This window comes from Hyperolius riggenbachi, chromosome 1 (assembly GCF_040937935.1).
Source record: "Hyperolius riggenbachi isolate aHypRig1 chromosome 1, aHypRig1.pri, whole genome shotgun sequence".
NCBI classification, from domain to species: domain Eukaryota; kingdom Metazoa; phylum Chordata; class Amphibia; order Anura; family Hyperoliidae; genus Hyperolius; species Hyperolius riggenbachi.
Genome location: NC_090646.1, coordinates 507,613,288 through 507,640,957, shown reverse-complemented (window position 1 = coordinate 507,640,957; position 27,670 = coordinate 507,613,288). Strand labels below are relative to the sequence as shown.

The 27,670-nt window shown below is 40.8% G+C and overlaps 1 protein-coding gene and 1 non-coding gene across 4 annotated transcripts in view; both read right to left on the bottom strand.

Annotated features, from left to right (window-relative positions):
- Nucleotides 1-27,670, bottom strand: part of LOC137524139 (transmembrane protein 132D-like) — a 1,100,471-nt gene that overhangs the window by 400,339 nt on the left and 672,462 nt on the right. The window lies entirely within an intron of this gene.
- LOC137532769 (U5 spliceosomal RNA) lies at nt 13,522-13,636 on the bottom strand. Its single transcript, XR_011023992.1, has one exon. It is a non-coding gene; the product is annotated as a U5 spliceosomal RNA (small nuclear RNA).

The window sequence follows — 27,670 nt, the reverse complement described above, 5'->3', positions numbered from 1 at the left end:
GTCTCTGCCCGCCCGCCCTGCCTGTAAGTTGCCCGCAATGCCCGCTGTCATTTGGAGGGGGAGAGAGGCAGAAGGAGGGGACCCAGGTGAGGGAGGGGGGGGATCTTTTCCCCCCTCCCCGCCGCTGCCCCCACTGCCCCTCCTTCTAGCGCTGCTTCACCCCTCCCGGAGCAGCTATACAGGGGCAACTAAACTAGCTATACTGGGGGCAACTAAACTAGCTATACTGGGGGCAACTAAACTAGCTATACTGGGGGCATCTATACTAGCTATACTGGTGGCATCTATACTAGCTATAGTGGGGGCAGCTATACTGGGGGCAGCTATACTAGCTATACTGGGGCAACTATACTGGGGGCATCTATACTAGCTATACTGGGGCAACTATACTAGCTATACTGGGGGCATCTATACTAGCTATAGTGGGGGCAGCTATACTAGCTATACTGGGGGCAACTATACTAGCTATAGTGGGGGCAACTATACTGGGGGCATCTATACTAGCTATACTGGGGCAACTATACTGGGGGCAACTAAACTAGCTATACTGGGGCAACTATACTAACTATACTGGTGCAACTATACTACCTATACTGGGGCAACTATACTAGCTATACTGGGGGCAACTATACTATCTATACTGCGGGCAACTATACTAGCTATACTGGGGCAACTATACTAGCTATACTGGGGCAGCTCTGGGGGCAGCTATACTAGCTATACTGGGGCAACTATACTAGCTATACTGGGGGCAGCTATACTGGGGCAACTATACTAGCTATACTGGGGCAGCTCTGGGGGCAGCTATACTAGCTATACTGGGGCAACTATACTAGCTATACTGGGGGCAACTGTACTAGCTATACTGGGGGCAACTATACTAGCTAATACTTTAAATTACAGTTAGCTCCGCCCTCATCCGGTCATGACCACGCCCAAATTTGCCGGTTGTGGCCACGCCCTTTTTTAAAGGGGGGGTGTCTTTTAATACCCAGCACCGGGTGCCAAAAGCCCTAGGTACGCCACTGCACTACATACACTAGATCATAACGTGCATGAACTGGAGGGTTGGATTAAGATCACACAGCACCCAAGGCAGAAAGGCTAAGATCACACAGCACCCAAGGCAGAGAGGCTAAAGTTCCTAACAAACTGCACATATAACTGATACTAATAATAAAATAAATAGTTAATCCTGTAGGGCAGGAGTACATGTCATGAATAAAAGAAGTCAAAACATTTACACTTTTGCTTATGGGAAAACTGTCTAAACTTTGCAAATAACTGAAAAAGCATTTACAGCTTTGCAGAAAATGTGACAAGAAATTAGTGCATTAAGCTAATAGATTACACATTCTGAAACTAAAACCATTTGCAGCTAGAACACTGAATATATTATATTAGATCTTTCCATCACTGGCAAAACAATTAGCACTTAAGTTAAACTCTGCATAGTCAATGTGAGAATCTGGCAGTCTATATAAATCTCATTACCCCTACTCCTCAACCCTATAAGCAAAATAACTGCTCAAAGTGTTATTTTCATCTAAACCACCCACAAAACATAGCTCTATTTTTTTTAACAGTTATATTGTTTGAAAAAAAAATACTTTTTTTTAAAGTCAATGCATATTTAAAGCGGTTTAAAACCCGGACATAATATTCAATAAAAACATGTTTTCCTACTTTTTATATGCCATACGGTTATCATATTTGCATTTGTGCATAAGTATTATTATTCATTTATAAGTTATAGCTTCCCAAAAGTACATTGTTTTGCTTTATGAGCTGACTTTGCATTTTATTAATAACTGCTTTTATTCATTCATTCATTCATTCAGGCAGCATGGTTTGACTCTCTCTCTTTGTCCGGAAACTCCTGCACAGTCAGAGAATGTGTCACATTCCACACTTGATACATTTAAGTAAACACAAGATTACATTGTTTAACTTCCGGAAGCGGCCAGCTCTGAAGGCATTGAAGCTTCTAAAGCCTGAGTAAACCTTTGAATGATGTTCTAGTAAAAAAAAATGCTGGTTGTATATACTGTAATATGCTGTGAATAATCTATTAGAGCAAAGAAGAAATGCTGGGTTATATTCCGCTTTAAAGTGAACCTGAGTGTAAAATAAACTGATGAGATACACTCTTCTACTGACCACACATGCTATTGCTCCGTTGTTATTGCCTGATGAAGCTGGATCAAACCTGCGAAACGCGATGCATATTTGAAGTTCATAAATAAAATATATTGACTGTCTTTACTACAGTCGTTGTGTGTCTACTTGGAGGAGGTAAGTCCACCACTACCTCCTCTATTTACCAAAAAATTGTTTTTTTAAAGAAAACCTGAACTGAAAATTAAAAGTCAAAATAAGCATACACAAGTCATACTTACCTTCCATGTAGTCTACTCCTCAGTGTCTTTCTCCTGTCCCGCGTTCTATTTGTTCACTGTGATCAAGGGAATTTTCTGTCCTCCATTTTGAAAATGGCTATTACCCATAACAGCTTTCTGGTCAGCACACAGTTAAACTGTAACAACGCCCACTTGAGCCATAGGGAAACATGGACATTACCGGGTACATCAGTTTTCCTCTCAGCTATAACTGACAGCAACTGATATTTTCCTGAGAGCAACTGATATATTTCAGATCTGACAAAATATTGTCAGAACTGGAAGGGATTATTGTCAGAAGAAAATGGTGAGCTTCTGAGAGGAACTGATGGCAAGGTAACTATGTAATGTTCATTTGAAGTTACCTCATTTGTTTATTTTAAATATTTTTACTCAGTACAGGTTCTCTTTAAGCTCATTTAGCTTCCTTTTATCCTTTTGGCGCCTCTGTTCTCCTGCATAAGATAAACACTTATATTCATCCTCCTACTCCTAAAAACGACATTTATTTAGTATCCCAGGGTTTTCTTTTATGTTTAAATATTTATAACGCGGGTTGAAAGTTTTGTATTTTTTCTTCCCCTGCCCTATGAAGTTGTATTATGCCGGGAAAACTTTTATGGCTGTAATTAGCTTATCAGTGATGTTTACTACATTCCCGACAAGCTACCAACAAGACTGAAGCTGTCACTTCCATGCCTAGAAAATAACTCTTTCCTTTCAGCAAAATCAAACAAGTATAAATATGTTTTGCACCATACAAACACATTTTAATCTCATCATCACATATCACCTTGGGTACACTTTAAAGGTTGAGCAGCCTGATGAGCAGCTACCTCAGCCCTGGCTCTCACTGCATGCATATATGTATGCAACCGGTAAGCTCGGTGCAGGGTGAGTCGTCATTCTGCTGTTCAAATCCCCGGTGGTGTTAAATACTATTACCCCTCCGAGTCACTGTAACTTGGAGGGAGGAGTGATTCAAGGTCTGGCTATCGCCAGAACCCCAAATTACCCTTACTTGCCCCAGGCAGTATAACAATACTACTACATTGGCGCATAGTTTTGACGCTTGTTGCTGAGTGCCATGCGCTGAAACCACCTGTTTCGCACACACTAATTAAAGTTTGGTTACATGGTTACAAAGAAACAAAACAAATGCCTTAGGAAGAAGGGATGGTCAGAAATGCGGAAATTCTGATTTATGCTTTTCTATTTTTTTCCTATTTTCTGTTTTTCCATTTTCCATTTTTTCGACTTTTCAAATTTCATTTTTTCCAATTTTCTGTTTTTTCGTTATCCATTTTTCTGTTTTATTAGTCCTTTTTTGCATCAGAGAATGCAAAAATGTAAAAAAAACAAAATGGAAATTGGAAAGATGGAAATCTTGTGATTGGTCCACAATTACCATTTTCCAGAAAAATGTCAGCAATTTCTGATTGGTCCAATGCTTCCGAGTTCTGTGATTGGGCTAAAATTACTGAGTTGTAGTAAATCAGATTTCTGCAGAATCCTGATTTCCATTTTCCGAATTCTGTTCAGAAATTCGAATTTCTGATTGAAAATGCGGAAATTTAAATTTGGCAGAATCCGAATGAGCATCCCTATTAGGAAGCCTCACTCAGTGCTTTTCACATTATGGAAGGTGAGATACATACCACAGTGCTGAAATATTAAAGGAACCTGAAATGAGATGAACATGAAAGCTGCCATCTTCATTACCATATTAGCAATGCCAGATGCCTGGCTGTCATGCTGAGTTTCTGTCGTTAGTTGTTTTTTTAGTTACAAACCTGCAACAAGCATGCAGCCTGTAGAGTCAGACCAGAGTCAAAGCATCTGATCTGCATGCTCATTCTGGGTCCAGTGACTGAAACGTATTAGAGGCAGAGCATCAGCATTGAAGTCAGGAAACTGTTTATGAGAGAAAAGGTGGTAGCCTTTATGTTTCTCTCACCTCAGGTTCCCTTTAAGTGCTAACCCATGGGGTTGTTCGTTTTAAAGAAAACCTGTACTGAAAATTAAAAGTCAAAATAACCATACACAGGTCATACTTACCTCCCATGTAGTCTACCCCTCCATCTCTTTCTCCTCTCCTGTGTCCTTTCTCCACTGTGATCAATTGAATTCTCCGTCCTCCATTTTGAAAATGGCCAGTACCCCATAACAGCTTCCTGGTCAGCACACAGTTAAACTGTAATATCGCCCACTTGAGCCATAGGGAAACATGGACACATCAGTTCTCCTCTCAGCTGTAACTGACAGCAACTGATATATTTCAGTTCTGACAAAATGTTGTCAGAACTGGAAGGGATCACTGTAAGAAGAAAATGGTGAGCTTCTGAGAGGAAGTGATGGCAAGGTAACTATGTAATGTTCATTTGAAGTTACCTCATGTGTTTATTTTAAATAATTTTACTCAGTACAGGTTCTCTTTAAAGCTTGAAAAAGATTTAGCAAATGCTGAATTTACAACAGGTCTGAGAGTCCGTATTTACAGGGGAAACTGGAAAAATGTAAATATCATGCAAAAGTCAATTTATTTCAGTAATTCAACTTAAAAGGTGAAACTAATACATGAAATAGGAACCCTTTGCAGGTGTTTTGGATTAATTAGCTGATTAGAGTCTGAGAGTTATTTGTTTCGTTTCATTTGCGACTACTAAAATCCACACCAAAAAATGGTTATTTTTATCAAGCTAAGTACTGGTTATTAGTTAGTTACCATTAGTAAGCATTAGTAACCATTAGTAATGCTCATTTGTGTAGTAACAGTTGTGCTACACGAGTACCATGGGTCATGTTAGTAGCGTTACTCACAGTACTTACTGGAAGAAGTAAGTGTAATATTGCTGTGCGCTGTCTGTGCACAACAATGTTACCGCAGTTACGTGCATCACGTCCAGAGGGTTCTAATTGACACGTTTATGGGAACAATCAATAATTACCTTCTGACTACTAGAAATCCCACAAATCTGAGTACTGTTAATCAGAACATTAAGAGAGACAGTCAGACAGACAGACACAAATTTGTTGGGCTGCTTCTTTGCATAACTATTTGTAAACAACAGACAACTAGGGGGAATTAAAGATTTCTTTAAGTGGAAAAAATCAATAATGCATTACAAGTGCATTGTTAATCAAGAGCAATTTGGGCGTACTTTAATCCATTTTTAAGTGAGAATATGCTTTAAACTTTCATAAATTATGCAAAAAAATTAGAGAGGTATTATCTACCTTAACTTTAAATTAAGTAATGACTTATGCTGTCTTTTCTGATGTCTATTAGCAAATATAAATCCATTCAATCAGGCATATAACCATTTCTTTACATTTGTTTATAATTATGTACCTGAATTACTAAAATTGGGAAAAACTGTACAGCAGTGGAGAACCTTGTCATCCAGAAGACCTGTGCTGGATTCTCTCAAAAAGGGTGTGCTATTGGATAGCAAAATCTGTAACTCTTCCTGCAAAATAGCAGGTCATAGTTAAAATCGCTAAAGGGTGAGTGAAAAAGCAGTAAGAGGATTACAGTCACATGCAGCAGCTAAATGTTTTTAAAAATCTAGGTAGTGCTGAAGGTATTACAAAATGTTTTTACTACAAGTCCTGCATGTGACCGCAATCCCATGACTCCTATTTCACTCACATTTTACCAGTCCTCGTTGAGATTCTACTGATAGTTTGACACGAGTAACACTTACAAACATTTACATCTATTAAACAAATTTCTAAAAGAATACAGTCCAATTTAAAGGGAGGGGTTTGTACAGGCTCTCCACTGCTCTCCAAAGCTAGTAAATCAGACCAATTTAAATGGGGGGAAGGGGGGAAGGGGTTTTCACAGGCTCTCCACTGCTTTTCAAAGCTAGTAAATCAATGGTATGTATTGCATCTCCACCACAACTGTTAAATACATATAGAGGAATTAAGAAGAATGTAAGACACTCTTTCCTCTTTTGGTTATTCCTTCCTAGCAAATCATGAGAAAGCACACCACACCTAAACCTGAAAAAAAATCTAAGATATAATGTGATATTACTACAGCTGCAATGTGTGAAAAGTTATCTACATGAACTTTTGTTAAAGAAATACTAACATTACTTTTCAGAGGTCTGGGATTAGGGCCATAGGCTGGATGGTGTAATGGTTAAGGGCTCTGCCTCTAACACAGGAGACCAGGGTTCGAATCTCAGCTCTGCCTGCTCAGTAAGCCAGTACCTAGTCAGTAGGAGACCTTTGGCAAGTCTTCCTAACACTGCTACTGCCTATAGAGCACGCCCTAGTGGCTGCAGCTCTGGCGCTTTGAGTCCACCAGGAGAAAAGCATGATATAAATGTTATTTGTCTTGTCTATAATAGCTAGTCACTTTACTTTAATGTTAATGATTCCTTAAACTTCTTTTATCTTTGGGGTCACCTGAAGGCAATTGTCTATGCTGTGAAGATACGAGATGTGCAGCACCTGAAACTACGGATGCTGGAAGCCGGTGCTAGCATTTCTCCTGCGGTGTTGCTATCAGTGTGTGAAGAGTGGGAGAAAAGGGTTGCATTGACAATCCAACACAATGGACAGCACATTGAACACATTTTAAAAGTGGTAAAAAACTTGTAAATAACTAATGAAAGAATAAAGTTACATTAAAACCAAGCACACCATTGTTTTTCTTGTGAAATTCCCAATAGGTTTGATGTGTCACATGACCCTCTTCCTATTGAAAAAACAAAATTTGGATTCAAAATGGCGGACTTTAAAATGGCGGACTTCAAAATAGCCGCCATGGTCACCACCCATCTTGAAAAGTTTTCTCCATCACATATACTAATGTGCCACAAACAGGAAGTTAATATCACCAACCATTCCCATTTAATTAAGGCATATCCATATAAATGGCGCACCCTGTAGTATTAGACATGCAATAGATATGGCTGGCACTCAGACGCAACTGTATACATATAATTGGTTAAATCCAGTGTTTGTTGCAGCAGTCAGTACCCCAGACAAAAGCTATGTTCTCAAGTCAGCATATCAGTCCATAAATGAAACAGAAGAGAAGCAAATGGCACTATAGCTTTAATTGCCAATTGTGTGGGAACATGGAAACTGCAAATCCAGTGCATAAATAATAAACACAGTCCTGTGTAAATGACTGTTCAGATATTCGGTACTTATTGTATCAATGGGTTGCTGGGTTGAAGGAGGCCACAGTGGGTCAGGAGTTGCATGGCCTTAGGACTGTTTCAAAGGGTGTGAAACTTAGCTTCTTCTGAGGCCTTTGTGCACAGGCCTATTGATGGGATAATTACATCTGAACACTTGGACTGTATTTATTGTTTACTCACTGGATATGCACTTCACACGCAATTGGCAATTAAAGCTATAGTGCCAGACTTTTTCTTCTCTTCTGATTCTTTCTAGGAAATCCTAGTAAGGGTTTTAACTTTCTATTTATTTGTCCTAGATTTGGTGTACTTTACTTTTTAGCACTTCTATGTGTATACAGCAACTTTTTGAATAGAAAGCTGTTGTCTATGTATTGCTTCAAACTAGCAAAAGAAGGGTAAATGTCCAAAAGCCCCCCGTACCCAATTTCTTGTTTGGTTTAAATGGGGTTTCAAATATAAAGGTGTTTGTAGACTTACCCACTTGCTCATCAGGGAAAATATTAAATATACAGAGTGCCAGGTCGCTTGAGAAAGGGTGTCATGTAGACATTTTACAATTTGGACCAAAAAGAGAGTAAAGGTTGGCAGGACTAGCTTACTTCAATTTTAGTTCCACTGTGCTTTATTACAAATGCTCTACTGTCTAAAGCTCAACACACACCATACAATCTTGGTTGTACAGATTTACCAAATCTATGTAGTATAAGGTCCATTGGATTGAAAATACCTTGAATGATTGATTGGATAAGCTCTTATACTACATGAAAGTGGTAAGATTGAACAACCAAGATTGTATGGTGTGTGTTTAGCCTAATACTGCTGCAAATTTAGAATTACATTTTTCCCTCAAATCGTGCTTTTTTTTTACTTGAAATGAAGGTCTCTTCACAAATATTTACCAGGCGATTACAGCACAAACTGCATATTGGGCCTGATCCAATTCACTATTTTGCCTAGCTTTTCCTAAGCCTAAGAAGATAATGTTTCATCTTCTGTTTTAAGTAGCTTTACACCCTGCAATAAAAAAAAGTGCCAAAAAGTAGGTGAGAAAGTACAGTCAAACATAATTGTCTTGCTTGCAAGTGGCTTAAAGAGAATCTGCCACTTCAAGTACCTGAAAAAAACAAAACATACCTATGGAATTCTTATGCACTCTTCACCCCATCCGCGTCATATTCGTTGCTCATTCCTATGATCTTTCCCCAAATAAAACAGTTTGTAAAAAATGTTGGTTCAAAACAAAGATGGCCGCCCCCCAGAACTACTTCCAGGGCACATCGGCGTGCACATTGTAGCTTATGCTGCCCCTCCCATTTTATTCACAGAGAAGTGCCAAAAAGCAATTACTGAGGGGGCACAGCAGAGACCAGGGGGACATTCAGATGGCCCAAGTAGGGCTTAGGACATCTACAGTAGTAATACTGCATAGAACAGTCCTGGAAAGAAGGGTTGTTTAAAATAGCTTCAGGTACACTTTAAAAGACATTTTATGAATAATAACATGTAAAAATATCACCTAGGGGAAAACTTAGGAGAAAAACTGATTGGATCAGGCCCATTATGCACAGTTAATGTTAAATGCGTTATACACACTATGTAAATGTTATGGGTCAAATGTGCATTACTGGATTACTTGGTCAGCATTATGCTGATCAGGTCAGTGAGTAACACATGTTTATTTATTTATTTATTTATTGTATTTTTAAAGCACCAACATATTACACAGCGCTGGACATTAGTTCAGGTTACAGACAACATGTTACATAAGCATTATATATGATGTATGTGTGTAATGCAAGTTACCCTATTTGTGTAAAACACTTAAGCAAGTTACATGTGCTGTCAGCACGCTATGCAATTTGGTGAATATACCCCTTGTTGTGCTTCTGTTACACAGATTTGTTTCAGATTTGCTTTAAACACAGATGCAACATTAAACTGAAGAAGAGCGTTTTCCCAAATATTAATAATATAATATTAAGGGATTAGTGATGCCCCAGTGACATGAGGAGGTAACAGAATTTATTTATCCTTTTGAAAGGTTTGGTTTACTTAAATACCACATTTTCTACAAGTATGCCGTGGAAGTCAAGGCAATTAAAGTAAACATTCCTTCCTAAGAATAAATTAACATTTTTAAGACTTGGTGTTTAAAGTGTTTTTTTTTTTTTCTTGTTTTTTATCTTTTTGACAGTTCTAAAAGCCAAACCTATAATTCAAGCTAAAGATCAAGTATTGTTTTAATTCTGGTCTGATGCATTTGAGCAAATGCGCAATAACTTCTCTTAACCTTAAACTAATTTCAGGGCAACAAATATTATGTAATTATTAGTTCTTGGTCAGTAAGTGACTATTAACTGGCAATTAGCATAAAAGCATTAACACAATTATGCCGTATATGCAAGTAACATGTTAATTATATACACGTATGTCCGATGTCAGGTATTTGTAAAAACTGGATTTTTCAGAGACTATACTTTTACACACCACAGACAGAAATATCCGAAGCAGTGAATTCTTAATTATCCAGGTTAAGAAGTGCAGTAAATAGTACAGTTCTATGGGATTATTGTTGAGCTCAAGGTCAGTTAAGGATTAAAGGAAAACTGTAGCGAGAGGGATATGGAAGCTCCCATATTTATTCCTTTTAAGCAATACTAGCTGCCTCACTATCTTCTGCCTCTAATACTTTAGTCATAGACTCCAATCTTTCACCTCAAGTCTCACTACTGCTAACCTTGACTGGGTAGCAACAGCCGGTGCTCTTCTCCTGCAGTTACACCACTCCTGCAAAGCAAAACTATGCAATACGTAGAAGAAGGCACTCCACGGGCTCCAAACTTGCGTTTGACTTTATTGAGCAATAGCACACAACTACAAAAGGATTCTGAAGGTGGTTCTTTATTCAAAGAATTTCCCAGAAGAGGCAGAACCATTGCCAATTTTGCATGCAGAAGGGGTCCAAAACCAAAACAAATGATGATTGGTCGCAGAGGGATTCATCCTTGTTGCTCATGCAATTGCTGTTCTGTGGTTATAAAGGGGGACTAAATCTCCCACCCCCACACTGGTCAAAGGATCAAGGTGGGTAGTAACTTTAACTGCAATACAGGATATGCTGTATATGTGCTGAAATGCCCATGTGGACTGGTTTACGTGGGGGAGACCACCCGTAATGTGAAAGTACACATCCAAGAGCACAAAAGGAGCACCTCCAATTTTTATAAGAATCCTGAGAAACAGAATGTCCCTGTGGCCAGACATTTTAATCAAGCCGGACATTCTGTGACTCAGTTGATATGGATTGTATTGGGTGCTATTTCACCCCTCAGATGGGGGGGGGGGGGTTGGGGAAAGGTACTGCTCCGTAAAGAGGTGGAGTGGAATAGGTAATTAGATTGTGTAAACCCAAGAGGATTAAATGTGAGTTATAAGTGTTTCCTTTGATTCTTTGCAGGAAAGAACAATAATGTGGGCCTCTATAAGCTACGGGATATGGATGACCTCTCCACTTGTTATTGCAGGGTAGATGGTATTGTAGTTCCCTGTATTAGGATAATATGTACATTGTTTTATTGTATATCACTGTATGATAATGCACTCGAGTTAGACTTTATGTGGGTGGTCCTATATAAGGGGTGGTGTTATGGGTGGTGTTCACATCTGAGGAAGGGTCAGAGTACCTGTAACATGTGTGTGCTGTTGCTCAATAAAGAACTTGTGGAATGCCTTCTTCTACGTATTGCATCCTTTAGTCATAGACCCTGATCAAGAATGCAGCAGATCAGGCGTTTCTGACATTATTGTCAGATCTGACAAAACTTGCTGCATGCTTGTTTCTGGTGTTATTCAGGCACTTCTGCAGCCAAATAGATCAGCAGGGCTGTCAGGCAACTGGTATGGTTTTAAAGGAAATAAATATGGCAGCCTTTATATACTTCTCATTTCAGTTGTCCTTTAAGTGGTTAGTTTATTAAGACTAGTTGCCAGGTGGGGCCAGAATTCATTATCAGGTACCAGCTTAGGGTAAGCCATTGTTTCATAGGCTAGAAGCAGGGATATCAAACTCCAGTCCTCGAGAGCCGAGGTCCTCACACATTTTTGGCACAGCTCAAATTATACGTTAACTAATACAAAAGATTTTATCAAACACCAATAATTATAGGCCGCAAATAACATCTAGGAGCTTGATGAAATTCCAGGAAATGAAATACACAATCCCCATCATTACACAAAAGTTAACAACAGATTAAATTCTTAATGTTATGCTGGGGATACACGGTATGTTTCTGTACCGTGTATCGAGCCGCTGATGCTCCCAGCTGATAATTTCCGACAGGTCAGATGACCCGCCAGATCGACTCCCCGCTCGATCCCCGTGGCCGGACAATAGCGGGGAGTCAGGCGAAAGATAGGGAAGCGCCAGCAGGGACGAGCGGGAGTCGATCCGGATGGCGGCAGGGACGAGCGGGGACGCGGTGGGAGTCGATCCGGCGACTAAATGAGCCGCCAGGTCAACCTGTGTATGCCCAGCATAATGCTCCTGATGCCTGTAGGCTTTTAACCTCTCCTAGCACATGAAACTATTTGCCTTGGGCATTACAAGGTGACTTAAAGCAAGATGCTGGGTCAGCTCTTTTTTTCTACTGTTTTTTAGAGATGTTGGCAAACCGTTCGCCAGAAAACCTCTATGGGCCGCTACTACTTCCGGGTCGCTATGACCCATAGTAGCACGGCTGCGCTGGGCTGGCTGTGCGTGTCTTTGATCGCGCGCCTGTTGCCGGGCACTCTCTGCGCATGAGCGTGATGTCACTTATGATGTCACACACATGTGCAGAAAGTGCCCAGCAACAGCCGCGCGATCAAGGACGCGCACTGCCGGCCCAGCGCAGCTGTGTTACTCCGGGTCATAGCGACCCAGAAGTAGTACAGGGTGAGGGATTCGCCGACATCTCTACTGTTTTTGTGAAACTTCAGGGTCACACATCAGTCCATACCTCAGACTTATTTCTATTAAATCTCTCTCATGCCTACATGGTAAAGAAGTTAGGGTTGGGTATGGGTTATATCAAATTAGTTTTGAATTATAATTAAAATAAATAAATGAAATAAAATTAATCAAGGTGCAAAAAACTCCACTCTGAGTTGAGCAATATTTCTTATCACCTGGGTAAGGCAAGTGATAAGTTTAATGCTTCTTTTTATGTTAAAAAACTGCCCCTCCCCTTCAAAAATACTAATTGATTCAAGTGGAAAGAACTTAGGACTAAAAATAATGTCTAAAATCTTTTCTGTTCTTGTACTATCAGGTAAGCTAATATTTGCCTACTACTGCGTACTAATTGTATCATGTGATTTCAAATCGCTGAGTTAAGCAATCACCAGCACTCAACATTAGCCCTAGGTAACCATTCCTGTGACTTAGTCCAAAAATAGATGACGGGTCAGACAGCCGGAGACAGAGCACAGTTATACAGCAATTTTGTGCTCAAAAGTTCAGGATATTATGAAAAACATTTCCATTATAAAAGGCTATTTCAGCTTGGCCACACAGTAGGCAATAATGTCTTATTTCTGTGACCAGAACTACACATTAATGCCATTTATGAATTGTTATTATGTATAATTATGTAAGGACAGGTCTACACATTTATGCCATTTATGAATTGTTATTATGTATAATTAGGTAAGGACAAGTTAAAAAGCCAAAAGGCATTTTTTTTTAAAAAGTCAAATGTCAAACTTGACAAAAAGTTCTGAAAACAATAGCAAAGAACACTGCCAGCTAAACTGAAAGGAAAAAAAAACACATTTTCTCTTCCTGTAGTACCTTCATGGACTCCCTTGCAGCCTTGTTCATAGTATCTCTCAGCAGGCAAGTGACATACAGTCAGTATCGATTTCTTTTCTGTTGGTCAGTTTTGGGTTTGGTTTTGTTTTTACATGACCAGGATTGACATTAGGCTGGGGCAATCAAAAATTGGAAATACAACTCAGTTTTCTTTCTCTCCACGGAAATCTTTAGTAAAAGGCGAAAGATTTGTACGTTCTGAAGAGAAAACAGAGCATGCTCTGTTTTCTCTTCAGGATTGACATTATTGAGTTTTTATTTTATACAACTTAAAGCAGACCAGAACTCAGAACTTCCTCTATGTTCTAAAATATACACAACAGCATACGAACCTTTAAAGAAAAAATATGTCTTTGTTACAGCTGATATAAATCATACAAAACATTTGCAGTTTTATGTCCTGCTTTCATGGAAGCAGACCTATTGTTAACATCCAGTGCTTTCACATAAGCTTCTCTGCCATGGCAGTCAGCTGAAACAGGGCAGAGATCAGATTACAACTTGTGATTAGACACAGATGAGGGGGAATTAGACAGGCTAAACTCTCTACTTACATACAGGGTGCATTTCTCTGTTTTCCTTCTGTCCCGTACAAGAGTTCAGATCCACTTTAAAGGGAACCTGAAGTGAGTCAGATATAGAGGCTAACATATTTATTTTCTTAAATTACCTGGCTGTTCTGCTGATCCTGTGCCTCTAATACTTTTAGCCATAGACCCTGAACAAGCATGCAGATCCAATGTGTCTAATACAAATCTGACAAGATTAGCCTCATGCTTGTTTCAGGTGCATAAGTCAGACACTACTTTAGCCAAAGAGATCAGCAGGACAGCCAAGCAACTATTATTGCTTAAAGGGAATCCATAAGTTTTTAATAAAGAAACTAAATAACAGATACAGTACTTACCTTTGGGGGGGAGGGGGGGCTCTGGATCCTGAGGAGGCTTCCCTGTCCTCCTCAGTCAGCCCGATCCAGCTCTAGCAGCCTGCAAAAACCAACAACAATGATAATGACACTGGCCTGCACAGGTGCATTAGAGGCTTTCTGCTTGGGCACTGGCAGAAAAAGCTGAGCCCAATCGAGTCCACTCTACTGCACAAGCCCAGAAGGCTCACACCCGTGCAGTAGAGTGGACCCTTTCCACCGGAGCACAAAGGCAGAGCCAAAAAGTCCTCGTCGCTGAAGTCTTGAGGATGCCACTACTGGAATGAGGTTAAAGGGGAGGAGAAGGGAAGCCTCTTTAGGATCCTGAGGCTTTCCACTCCAGAGGTTAGTACCCCTAGGGGCAATTTTTTACTTCAGGGTCACTTTAAAGAAAAATAAATATGGCAGCCTCCACATGCCTCTCACTTCATGTGCCCTTTTAAATACAATTTTCAAGAACCATGACCCATATGCAATTCCTTTTTTCTCCTGACTTTTCTCCTAGGTGATATTTTTACAGCTTGTCAATAAACCTCTTAAGGACCGTAGGCTTACAACCCCCTAGTGACCAGGCTATTTTTTACACTTCAGTGCTCTGCAGCTTTAGGCGCTAGCTGCAGATCCATAGAAAGCAGCACACAAATGAACCCCCCCCCCCATTTCTGCTCACCAACAGAGCCTTCTGTTGGTGGGCTCTGATCACTGCTGTTATGTTTATTAATTAATTAATTTATTTTTTGTTGTTGTTTTTTATAAATTTTGCTATTTTTTATATATTTTTAATTCTCCCCTCCCTCCGTCCCTCCTCCCGCCAGCCAATCACAGCGATCGGCTCTCATAGACATTAGCCTATGAGAACCGATCCCATTCTGCGTCTCCCAGGGGGACAGCTGAGTGTCACGGCTTTCCCCAGTACAGCGCTGCTGTAAATCACAGCGCTGTATACTGTAAATAGATGGTGATCGGTGATCACCGCTGGGAGACTGATGACGGAGCAGAACTCTTAGGGGTTAAATGCCTTTAAAACTACAAGAAAGCTAGAAAATACTCCAAACAATTTTGTAAGTACTTTTCACCTTCTTTTTTCATGCTTTTTCAATTGCAGAGTGCTGAAAACTTATTTAAACAGGAGATTACAAATTATCTCCTAGGAGAAAACCCAGGAGAAAAATGTAACTGCATGTGAGCCCATGTCATCAGACGGTTTCCTCTATATATTTGCATAAATATTTACTGGAATATACATGTATGTTAGTAAAATAAAAAAAAATGGATCGAATAAAGTTCTCAATTGTTAAACGCATCTGAAACAGATGATTAATTGATGTATTCATTTCAAGTATGTTGGCACCGAGATTGTGACGATGGAAGATATTTGTTAACCATGTGTCGCACTGTGAAAAACCACTACGATAAAGTCTTTAATCAAGTCAGCATTTGTTTACCCATGGAAATAAGGAGACACAACTCCAGACAGCACATTAGGCGTCCCAGCCAATAAAATATAAATAGAGCAATACAATAATAACCGTGATGAAGTTTATATCTAGGGAGAGAAACTTGGATTAGTCTTAGCGCATATTTGAATTGCTATTGGCAGCCTTACAGCAAGTCTCAATCCTTCTGTTTTCTAGCAGTTTATCTCAAAATTTCAGGCTGTTAAAGTGGCCAACCACTTTTCCCCAAAACTATTAGGATGTGAAAATCAGGATATTACCGTGAATGCCCGGGCGCTGCTAAACAATGCCGTTTGTCGTAATGTATAGCAGATGGTAGGTTATTTACAAGGTGTCAATTCATTCACTATCTCACCAAAGCAATCTCTTCAAGCATGTTGCACAGAAAAGGTCAGTCACAAAACACAACTGGCAATTGCTTTGCTTACAGCCACCGTGGTTAGAAAGATTGAATCGTTAATTACATTCTGCTCCTGAACAAACCTACAGCTGTAAAAATATAGTAAACATGATAGAAGAGTGTATTTAAGGAAATTTATAATGGCCTTTCCACGGAAGGAATGTAAGCCATATCTATGAGTAAAAGAAAAGTATGTTATGTATATAAAAACACAGAAAAAGAATTAAGAACATTAAATGCACAAATACGCCATCATTTTTATTTCACAGCTCATTAACAGATCTTGATGGAAGCTATATTTTATTTATTGCCGTGAAAATATTAAAGAGTGATATAAACTGAAAACAGTACTTCAGCTGTCATTTTCCTATACTGCTTGCATGGATGAAATCCATTCATGTTTACTGACTGGAATTAAATGAAATAGTCCGCCATATGAAGCCCTTAGCTTGATGCAATAAACTTCTTCAATGCTTTTAACGTCTGTTGTACCTTTTTTTTTTTAAGGATTCTGCTGACTTTAGTTTTTCTCTTGAAGGAGTAATGTTAAACACCATGAGAACTTTTTTTTGTTAATTTAATTATGCACATAATTAAAGTATATCCACATGGATATATCCACGTCCAAATGGAAGCTTTATCATAGCTTTTCAATGATCATGCATTGTTAAAGTGGAGACCCCACAGGTTTTTTTTTCTGTTCTACTTAGTGTTGTGCAGAGCATATTTAGCACCTGTGAAAGCTTTTGTATTCTAGTAACTGAGCCAAAAGGTACATCAGATAATGCATGGGGTTGAGTCTTCTTGGTGTAGCTCACACTTATATAGAATCATGCATAAATTAAATCTGGAGAAAGGGTGAAATAATTAGTATAATTAGAGTACTGGTTATTAAACTTTTACTGGACTTAAGTGCAGAAGCCTACATGTTGGATGCAGTAAAGGAGAGAAGGGATGAAAAGGAGTATGAAGTTGGTGGAAGACAAGTAAGTATGGGAGAAAAGGTGTCAGTGCAGTTAGTTCTTATTTTATTTTTTGTTTCCTTTAAAAACTGTCTACAGGACTGTGGAGTCGACTTCGACTCCAACTCCAGGTACCCAAAAATTCTCTGACTTCTCAACTCTGACTTCAAAGTCCCTGCAAGACTATGGATTGGGTACAAAAATCATCCCATTCCAACTCTTACTCCTCAGTTTATGAAACTATTGACTCTGATTCCAGGTACCCAAAATTGCTCTGACTCCAACTCCAACTCCTTGACTCCAACTTTACAGCCCTGCAGAGAATGCAGGAGCAGTCACATCTCAACCTGCTGTTAACGGAGCTTACACAATGTAGAACTACCAAACACACCCTGATCCCAGTTAGCCTATGGAAATTTTTTGCAAGGAAGCCAAGGACACAAAAAAGCCGGCAGAAAACACTACAGATCCTTCAGCATCATCGAGCTGTCAGTCAGTGACATATTGGGCCTGATTCACAAAGCGGTGCTAAGCTAGTTAGCACGCCTAAAGACTTTTGGGTGTGATAAGCATTGCAGTAAGTAGGTTAGCACCGCTTTGAGGGAAAAACTCACGTGCAAAGTTTTGCGCGCGTAAAGTCCGGTGCGCGTGAAACAACGCATAGGGTTTAATGGCGTTGCACGCTTAAACTTTTTAGTAAATGAAAATAAACTAGTTTATTTTATCACGCCTAAACTGAGTTTAGGTGTGATAAAGGGCTTTTCACCAGCGTGCTAACAGTTAGCACGGTGTCACGATTTGTGTCAGCAAGGAACAGAATCCTGATTATTAGGTGATCTGCAGTATCACCTATAATGCAGATATATACCTGATTATGTGGTGATCTGCAGAATCACCTATAATACAGGTATATCAGAAAGCTGATGTGACAACAAATATCAAATTAGAGATTGGTGCAACAGTAGTACTGATAGATTTAGCTATACCTCACCAGAGGAGCTGGTGGGTACTATCAGTATAGCTCCCCCCACCAGAGTCAAGGGACCTCTGGTGAAAGTAGGGTAGTCAGACTAATTGGGTTGGCAACAGACAGACAGATGCAGTACAAAATCGGAAGGCAGAGACAGAAAGATATAAACAGGCAAAGTCGGCAGCAAGATCAGATGGGCAGAGGTACAGAATCACTGAGCAGAAGAGTAGTCAGAGCGAGCCAGAGTCATGCACAGATAATAACACAGTAATGAATAAACTTTAAGGCTATCAAACAATTCCTATCTTGTGTGAAATCCCCGGTTTCCTCTCGGATCAAAGCACACCGGAACTATCTAAGGTCTGAGTGCTAACACTAAGTATTTGCAACAGCAGACAAGTTGCGAGTGATTCAGCTAGGCTTATGAAGCAGAGGAGACCCCTCCGGCACGCCCCCTCCTATTAGCCAATGAGGAGCGGCGAGCGTCTCCTCTGATGTCAGCCGACCGGCCGGTGAGCTGACGCGCCTCCTCCCCGCATAAAGGTCCTGTCTGTGCGCGCGCGCCCGCGATAATGCAACCCTATGTGTGGCTGACAGACCCGTCCTCGGCGTGCTAGATGCCCAAGGCATGGATAGATTGCTAGGCAGGGAGCTGGAGGCAGTTGCAGTGGTAGCGCTGTTCACCGCAGCTGCCTCTGCCACGTTTGTTACACACGGCTTTGTGAATCAAGCCCTTTCAATTTTAAGTGGTGTACTATCTCTTAACTATCTACTTGTGTAAGTATAAACATTCTTTCTTCTAAATTACTTCTCACCAAAGAGATTGGACAGAGGAACACCTGGATAACATATCTAATTAAGCAAACATGAACCATATTATTGGACCAACAAGAAGAAAAAGAAAACGTGCACCTTCCGTTCTTTGAAATATGTGTTTGTATTCAGCAGTGGTATAACATAACATCGGATCTCTTACATCAGGTTTCCATTAGTGTGACCCATGTTGGACGATGGTGGTGGTGGAGGTGGGTAGCGAGTGTGGATGGCAGAAAGCGACGGCCGTTTCGTGTCACAACGACACTTGGTCACGCTGTGTACCACCTTTACGTCCTGGATTCTGTTTTTGGTGCAGGAATGTATATGCAAATGCAATAACACAAAATCTAAATAATTAACTTTTCTGTAAATCTTACTATATTGTGATAGGACCCAGAGGAAGGGTTAAAATGTGCAACCTAATCACAGACATTTCTTTTAAAAAACAGTACAGATTTGCTAAATCATTTATGCTCTGTGGTGTTCTTCACGTTTTCCACCCATGAAGTGACCTTGCAGTGAGAATGATTGATATAGAGGCTGCCATATACTGCCTCAATACTCCATTCCTTGCCTTGCAAAGCTACTTTGTTTATGTCAAGGATGAAGGGCTTAAACTCATCTTGCACATGTGGTGGGTTAACTACTCCCAGACTGTGGCAGTAGGTCCTAAGAGGGCTTATATATAGGGTGGAATATGGACAAGACAAGACAAATAATATTTATATATGTGTTTTTCTCCTAGCAAACTCAAAGCGCTTGAGCTGCAGCCATTAGGGTGTACTCAGTAGGCAGTAGCAGTGTTAGGGAGTCTAGCCCAAGGTCCCCTTACTGAATAGGTGCTGCACAAATTACCTACTTGTGTATACATGACATAGGCTTCAATTCATCAAGCATTACCGCATTCGGTAATGCTGAAAACAGCTGACTTAACGAAGCACTTTAGAAAATGTTAATTCATCAAAGCTGTTACCGAATGAGAAGCTGAAATGACACAGCAATGAGATAAATTACCGACATGTGCTCAACAAATGTTAATTCATCAAGGTTACCACATTCGCTAACACATTCGGTGTTTATCTCCTGCTCTCCCCTGTCGTTACAGGCTTCAAAAGCCTTCTGTGTGAATGTTTTCATGATTAGCAGGAGCAGGCAGCCAATAGAAACAGCCCCTGTTCTCCTGCAAGTGCCACTGATAGGTCACACAGGCTTCTCCACACAAGCTTTCAGACGCCCCAGGCAGTGAGCAGAGAGAACGGGTCAAAATATATCCCCAGATTCCCTTCGGTGGTGTAACCCTTTCAGGCCCTGTTTGATAATGCAAAGATGCTGGTGGTGAAATCACCAAGCATGGCATTTGTAATGTCTCCAGGAAGTTCATCTACGTTGTGGCAAATAAATAAAATGTTAAGAAAGACTGATCGACAGGTTCAGAGCAGCAGAGGCAGTATAAATAACAGTAACTATAACACCTTTACATCTAAAGGGATGTCTGGATGCCTTCTATTGTTATCAGCTTGTAACAACACAGGGACATTCCAAGCTGCTCTGCACCACTCTGCTGTTATCGAACAGCCTTTGATGAATTGAAGCCTAGTAGTTCGGTAACTTAAGGAACCTCTACCACACATGGGAAAATATTGATGAATTAGCACAGTGAAGTGTAAAATACCGAATGCGGTATTTTAAGGACTGGGGTTGTGTTATCGAACACCCTTTGATGAATTGAAGCCATTGTCTGCAAAATATCCACAGTTAATGGGACTTGAGTACAGATTTTAGAAATGTTGTTTTTAAGGGAAAGATGGTCATGTTGATATCTCACATCATATAAGGCCCTGCACCATGCCAGTCATAGCAAAAAGCTCAGATAGTGCCACAAAACATGCACTGTTGGTGGTACTTGAGGACAGGGTTGGGACGCCCTGTACTAGGCAATTTAATCTGCTCATTTTGAGTTTTAATTAAATCCAGACAATTTTAGTTTTTCTTTTGGACCAATAAATATACTGTAGTTTTTAACGCTAAAGTATAGAAAAAATTAAATGAGTACTTTGAGTGTGTGTACATGTGTGAGTGCTATATGCTGGGTATTGGTGGTGGTGAGGTTGGAGGTGAAGGTCAATCACTGCTAGTGTGATCTCGATTTAAGAGACTTCTTTGCCTCCTCAGGGACTAGACAGCAGTAACCTTTCCCCACCTTATTGTAAATGTAAAGTAAAACGTTTGGATTAAGTTCTACTTTACTAATACATGTGCTTGTTAGGGGATGGTAGGAGAAATGGCCTGAGTTCTAGAAATGCACCTTTCTCAATACTTTAGACTCAAAGGCCTGCTTTTATTAGAAATTTGAGAAACTGACTAATGGTTGTGTTTTTCCCAGCATAACACACTGCGTGTAATGAAATTACCTATGGTTCTGTGCAGACAGGATGCATAACATTCTTTGTGTTTTGGATTAAGGTATAAGCAATCAGCATTCATTGTTTTAAACTAGGGCATGCTCCTGTTTGAAAATCTCATTACGATTTATCACACTTCAAACATAAGAGGCTTGTTTCCTGCTTTGAGTTTTTTGCTCCTCAGAGCTTCTCTCCCACAAGGCAACTCCCTAGCATTGTATTGTGGCCAACAGGACATCCAAAATTTAAAAGGCATGACTAAAATAAACACCAAAATAAAAAGGCATAATTAAGTAGACGGTAATCATGGAAGAAAAGCTAATATTTCATTCTGAAGTCTGAAAGATTCAGGTTAAAATGTGCATTAATAGCAAATAATGATATAATGGACAGAAGCATTAGCTGCATAGGTACTTTGTAGACATGTCTTTAATAAGACACCAGATGAAGGTGTTTAAAATGCTGTTAATGACGTACAATGTGCCTAGGAGGCCAAATCAAAGACGGAAGCTTGTTTTTGCACATACAGCCTAGAAAATTCTCTTTATTATTAACACTTTCCATTTAGAGCCTTAGGCTCAGTTCACACTATGATGGATCAGCACCGTGCACATTTTGACGGACACAGTAAAAATGATCTGTTTTTGCTTTTCTGTTGGTCCATCTGTTGAAGCCTGTTGTCATCCTTTTTTGTATGCATTGCAATATGTGTTTTTGTACTTTCAATGGACTGGGAATGAAATGCAAATTTCAATACTCAGATGGCAAAAATGTGTTTAACAGTGTGTACTTTTCGCCTTGAACTAATTTTTTTTTTTTAGATTTTTTTAATGTTAAAAATAAGAGAGAAAGGGTTACTGGTAATTGAGAAGGTTGATTAAAAATTGTATTATGTAGAGGGTGTGTTCTTAAAAGTGGGTGAGGTTGAAATGTATATTTTATGTAATAGTTTTCACTGCAGCCTCATTATTATACCAGCTATATTAGAAGCCTGGTATAGGTGCCCCCTGTTTAGGTAGCCAGGGCATAGGTATCCCCAATATAGGTTCCCAGGCATAAGTGCCCCCAGTATAGGTAGCCAGGCGTAGGTGCCCCGGTATAGACTGGCATATGTTCCCCAGTATAAATAGCCAGGGATAGGTTCCCCCAGTATAAATAGCCAGGCATAGGTGACTCCAGTATAAATAGCCAAGCATAGGTGTCCCCAGTATTGGTGCCCACAGTATAGGTAGCCAGTTATAGTGCCCCATTAAAGGTTATCCAGGCATAGGTGCACCAGTATAGGTAGCCAGACATAGGTGCCCCAATAAAGGTTAGCCAGGCATAGGTGCCCCCAGTATAGGTAGATAGGAATAGGTTCCCAGTATAGGTAGCCAGGCATAAGTACTCTCGGTATAGTTAGCCAGGCTTAGGTTGCCCCAGTATAGGTTAGCCAGGTATAGGTGCCCACAAGGTAGCCCTTTACTCCCTGGTGGTCTAGTGGCGGAATGCTGGGTAAGTATTTACTCACCACCCCTAGATCCAGCAAAGAGCAGCTCTCCCTGCCTCCTCTCTGATCTGCATCCAGCCTCATACTGTCTCTAAGTATCAGGTCCTGGCTTGATAAAGTCATCAAACCGAGACCCAACACTAGAGGCAGTACAATGATAGAAGTTGTGCGGAGGGGCAGCGACAATTGCCCGAGGAATGAGAAGAGGCAAGTCCTGATCCTCTTCTTCTGCCACTGCTTTAAGGCCTGTACACACGCCTGACTGCAGGCAACGACGGGTCCGTCATCACCTCCCACTGGGCGGCGGGTTTTCAGCAGACAGTCCGGCGTGTGTACAGTCTGTCGGCAAACTGATAAGGCGAATCTCTTAGAAACAGCAATATCAGTCTGCTGACAGACTGTACACACGCCGGACTGTCGCTGGAACGCCCGCCCAGCAGGAGGTGATGACGGACCAGTCGTTGCCTGCAGTCAGGTGTGTGTACGGGCCTTTAGTGATCACTACAATGCCTTTAGTGATTACTACAATCAGTCACGATTGTAGTGATCATGTGATCAGGAGCCAGTGGCCATCGCTCCTGCTCACTGAGGGGAGATTTCAGCTGTCATACGACAGCTTAATCTCCCCGTTTGGCATTGTGCAATCGTGGCAGGAGTGCATGGTTGGCAAGTAGTGAAATCTACATCCTGGCAGAGACAACAGCACCAAAACAGGGAGTAGATTTCAATCACTGACATCCGCAAGTCGTTAAAAATGATTGTAAAGCTTGCCTTTTGAGCAGCAAGTACAGTCCTTTGGGTAAGGCAGGGCTGATCATGAGGCATCTCAGTGGAAAAAAAATAGCAGGAGGAATTTGCCATCCAGCGAATTGTTAAAAAAAAGAAGAGTCTGCCAGTGTCCGGAGACACATGTACATACAGAATTATATTTAATAATCTCAGCCTGCTGTTTTTCTGCAGAAATATTGAGTACCTGATATCGCTGCCTTTCAATGGTTTTAGAGATAGGTACTGTATCATAAACTGATTTTTTTGTAACTGGTAAGCAGTGAGATTCTGTGTGTATGAATATGCAATGATTAATGATGAGTTAATGATTTTTGTTTGAATTTGGCCACACCGTTTCAGCAGCCGCTTCCTCATTTGATAATATTTAAAGCAAATCTGAACTAAACAAACTGATGAGATAAACAAATGCATCCTATTCCTAAAAGTGAGGGCGTTTGTAAACTAATACCACTGTATTATAGTCTTAGGGACAGATTCTGTAACCTGAACGAACTGCATTTTGTAGCATACTATACAGTAAGCCTTGATATGTAAAAACAGGCTGGCTATTGATTTTTACAGACTGTTAGTAGATCATCACATCTACAGTATATAGTAAGGTCCAAAGTAGACAGCCTACCAAAGCAATCACAAAATTCCACTATGTGTGCATAACTAAATTTCCCTCCATATAATCTGGTTTCTGTCATAATCAACAAATCTAAATAGCTTACTATAAAGCCATCTCATACCTTCTTCTAGACCAAACCAGCAAAATCTTCTGATCATTTTACATGGGCTGCTATTTTACGATTTTTGAAATACTGATGATTATCCTACCTACAGAGCTGTTTTTTTCTAAGTGATAGCTGACAGAAGCTACAGAAACTTAAGGGGTATCTCTGCCTTTGAGTTTCAGTCCCTTGACATATGTTTTTATGTTATAGGATCTTCACAGATTTCAGATATCCACGGAAAGCCTCAGCAGTGAAAAAAATAAAATGATCTTAATATAGCTGTAGATATGCAAAAAAATGTATGCATGGATTCAGAATAATCTTTGTGAGGTAAATTTACACATAACTTTTGTTTCCAAGTATGGCTGAGATTAAGTTCTTCTCAGTAAATGCACTCTGCACTATCTAATTAATAGCCATTATTGCCACTGTGTTAGTAACTTTCAGTCCAATTATTCCTGACTATGTGGATTTTGAGGCTGGAATACTACAAATGCTAATGCAAAGTAAGGACTAAGGTCTCTTTCATACAGGAGGCTGAAAATGGTGAATTCACCACCTGACATTTGCTCCTGAACACCCACCATGCACTGGGTAGCGTCCGTCTCTTAGACCTGGAGTCACATCTGAGCATGGCCACAGCTACATTTAGATGTAACATGATGCGTCTTCCTGCTGCCAGGTAATTGTGCCAAAAGCTGACAAATGTGAACTTAGAATCACTAAGTGCAGAAACTGACAATCTGTTTGAAAGGCCCTGTTGTCGCTGTACACAAATAATTAAATCTGTTAAATAATGTCTACAACAAAATCTCTGTGTGCACTGGTTAAATAGCATACTCTTTTACATAGCAAAAGTTTTACATAGGAAGAATCATAGGAAAGTTGTTGCCATCCAGTCCTCACACATGCACTTTCTCACTGGGGAAAGGAAAGATTGACTCATCCAGAGAGCTCTAAGCAACAAACAGAGTATAAAGTAAAAACATGTCAAGGAGCATGCCGACCTTCATGATAAATAGAGCAAGAATGACAACATAGAACACAGAACATAAAAAGGAGACTTTGGCATTTATGCAATTAACTTTTTCTCCTGAGTTTTCGCCTAGGAGATAATTTTTCATCTTCGACTTAGAATAACTTTTCAAGCATTAGCAATGGAGAAAACGTCAAAAAGTCAAAAATATTTTGAGTATTTTTTTGTTTGCTGGTGGTTAAAAGGCATTTTATTGACAATTGAAAAATGATCTCCTAGGAGAAAACTCAGTTAAAAAAGTGAATTGCATATGGCCCTTTAACCCTCTGGCAGATAATCCCGACACTGTATCGGGGTGAAAAAAGATGCCCATTTAGATAATCCAGATACAGTGTCGGGGTAAAAAAAAAAAAGTTTCCCAGCACTTTACCATGGGTTGCCCTGGTACAGGGTGCGCAGTCCCCTTTCTCCGGACGGTCCCCAGTGTCTCTGATGCCTTCTGGTCAGGACGAGCCTTAAGATCCCGCCCTCCGATCCCGTCCTCTGGTCCCCTCCGGTTCGCATCTCTTTCCGCATCTCTTTCCGCGTCCCTCCACCCTCTTGTGCCCTCCGATCCTCTCCTCTGGGCCTTCCGATCACGTCCTCTGGGCCACCGATCCCGTCCTCTGGGCCACCGATCCCGTCCTCTGGTCCCCTCCGGTCCCTCCTCCTTTCGCGTCTCCTTCCGCCTCTCCTTCCGCGTCTCCTTTAGCCACACGCAATGACGTCGCACGTGAAGTCGACGCTAGGGGGCGCGGCGGTAAATTTGAATTTGTATTGGATTGAATACACATGTATCCAATCCAATACACAGTAAAAAATAACAAGTTTGAAACAGTATAAATAAAATGACACAAAGGAAAAAAAAAAACACCATTTGCTGTTTGGATTTTGCTGGTGACACTTGCACTGATATTTCTGCTGATTTTTCTGTTTTTGACCCTTGCTTGGACTATCGACTATTCTATCGACTGCCGCCTGGATTTGACCCTTGCTTTTTGATAACGACAACGCTTTGATTGCCACCTGGATTTGACCCTTGCTTTTGGATAACGACGATGCTTTGATTGCCACCTGGATTGACCCTTGCTCCGAATAACGACTACGTTTTTTCTGCCGCCTGCCCTGTAATGGCTTCCAGCTCCCGTAGACGCCTCTCCCCGCGAACCCTGATGCAGGAGTTTGATGACAGCGAGGATGAGCAGCTGTTATTCTCAGACTCAAGTGACAGCTATGTGGCGAACATGTCATCATCTGACTCTGACAGCGATGACTTCACCGAAGAGGTTGAGAGCATCCGCACATGGATCGCTAAAGACCCTACCCAGAATAATCCTGCCCCCCCCCCCCCGTGATTCCCATTTACAGGCGAACCCGGCCAAAAAGTTCCCTGTGATCCTAACCCCCTGGCCTATTTTAAACTTTTTTTGGACGAGGCCATAATCCAAATTATAGTGGAGGAGACCAACCGCTATGCGGAACAGCAGCCTGGTCCATTCAGGAGGTTTGCTAGGGGAAAAAGGTGGGAACCAGTCACCCAGGATGATATATGGCTATTCCTGGCCATCCTCATCCTCCAAGGGGTTGTGGGGAAACCCCGCCAGACATCATATTGGAGCACCAACCGACTGATTGCTACACCTTTTTTGCGACTGTCATGTCAGAAAACAGATTTAGCCTCATCATGAAAAACCTGCATTTCATGAATAATGAGACCTTTGATGAGGCCACCCATCCTGCCCCCAAACTGTGGAAGATCTACGACCTATTTCAAATGGTCATACGCAAATTTCAGTCCGTGTATGTTCCAGAAAGAGACGTTAGCGTAGATGAAAGCCTAATGGCGTATAAGGGGAGACTTGCCTGGAAACAGTATATCTCTTCCAAGCGTGCCAGATTTGGGATAAAATCATTTGTATTGTGCGAATCTAATTCCGGATATATTTGGAATGCCATTATATACACTGGTAAAGGCACACAATTTGACCCCAGCTACAGCCAGTTTGGCCTTGCATCTGCCTCTGTCCTCTCCCTCATTTCACCGCTTCTTGGTCAGGGATATTGCCTGACTACAGATAATTACTACACCTCCCCTGAACTATATGAACACCTCATCAGACACAAGACTGATTCATATGGCACTGTCCGGCCTAACCGTCGCAATCTGCCATCAGCCTTTTCAGCTCAGAAGCTGAAGCCAGGGGAAATCACAGCATGGCAGAAGGGTAAACTGATGGCCCTCTGCTGGAAGGACAAAAAAGATGTTTCCGTTTTGTCAACAGTCCATAACACTGACACTGCTGCAGCCAAG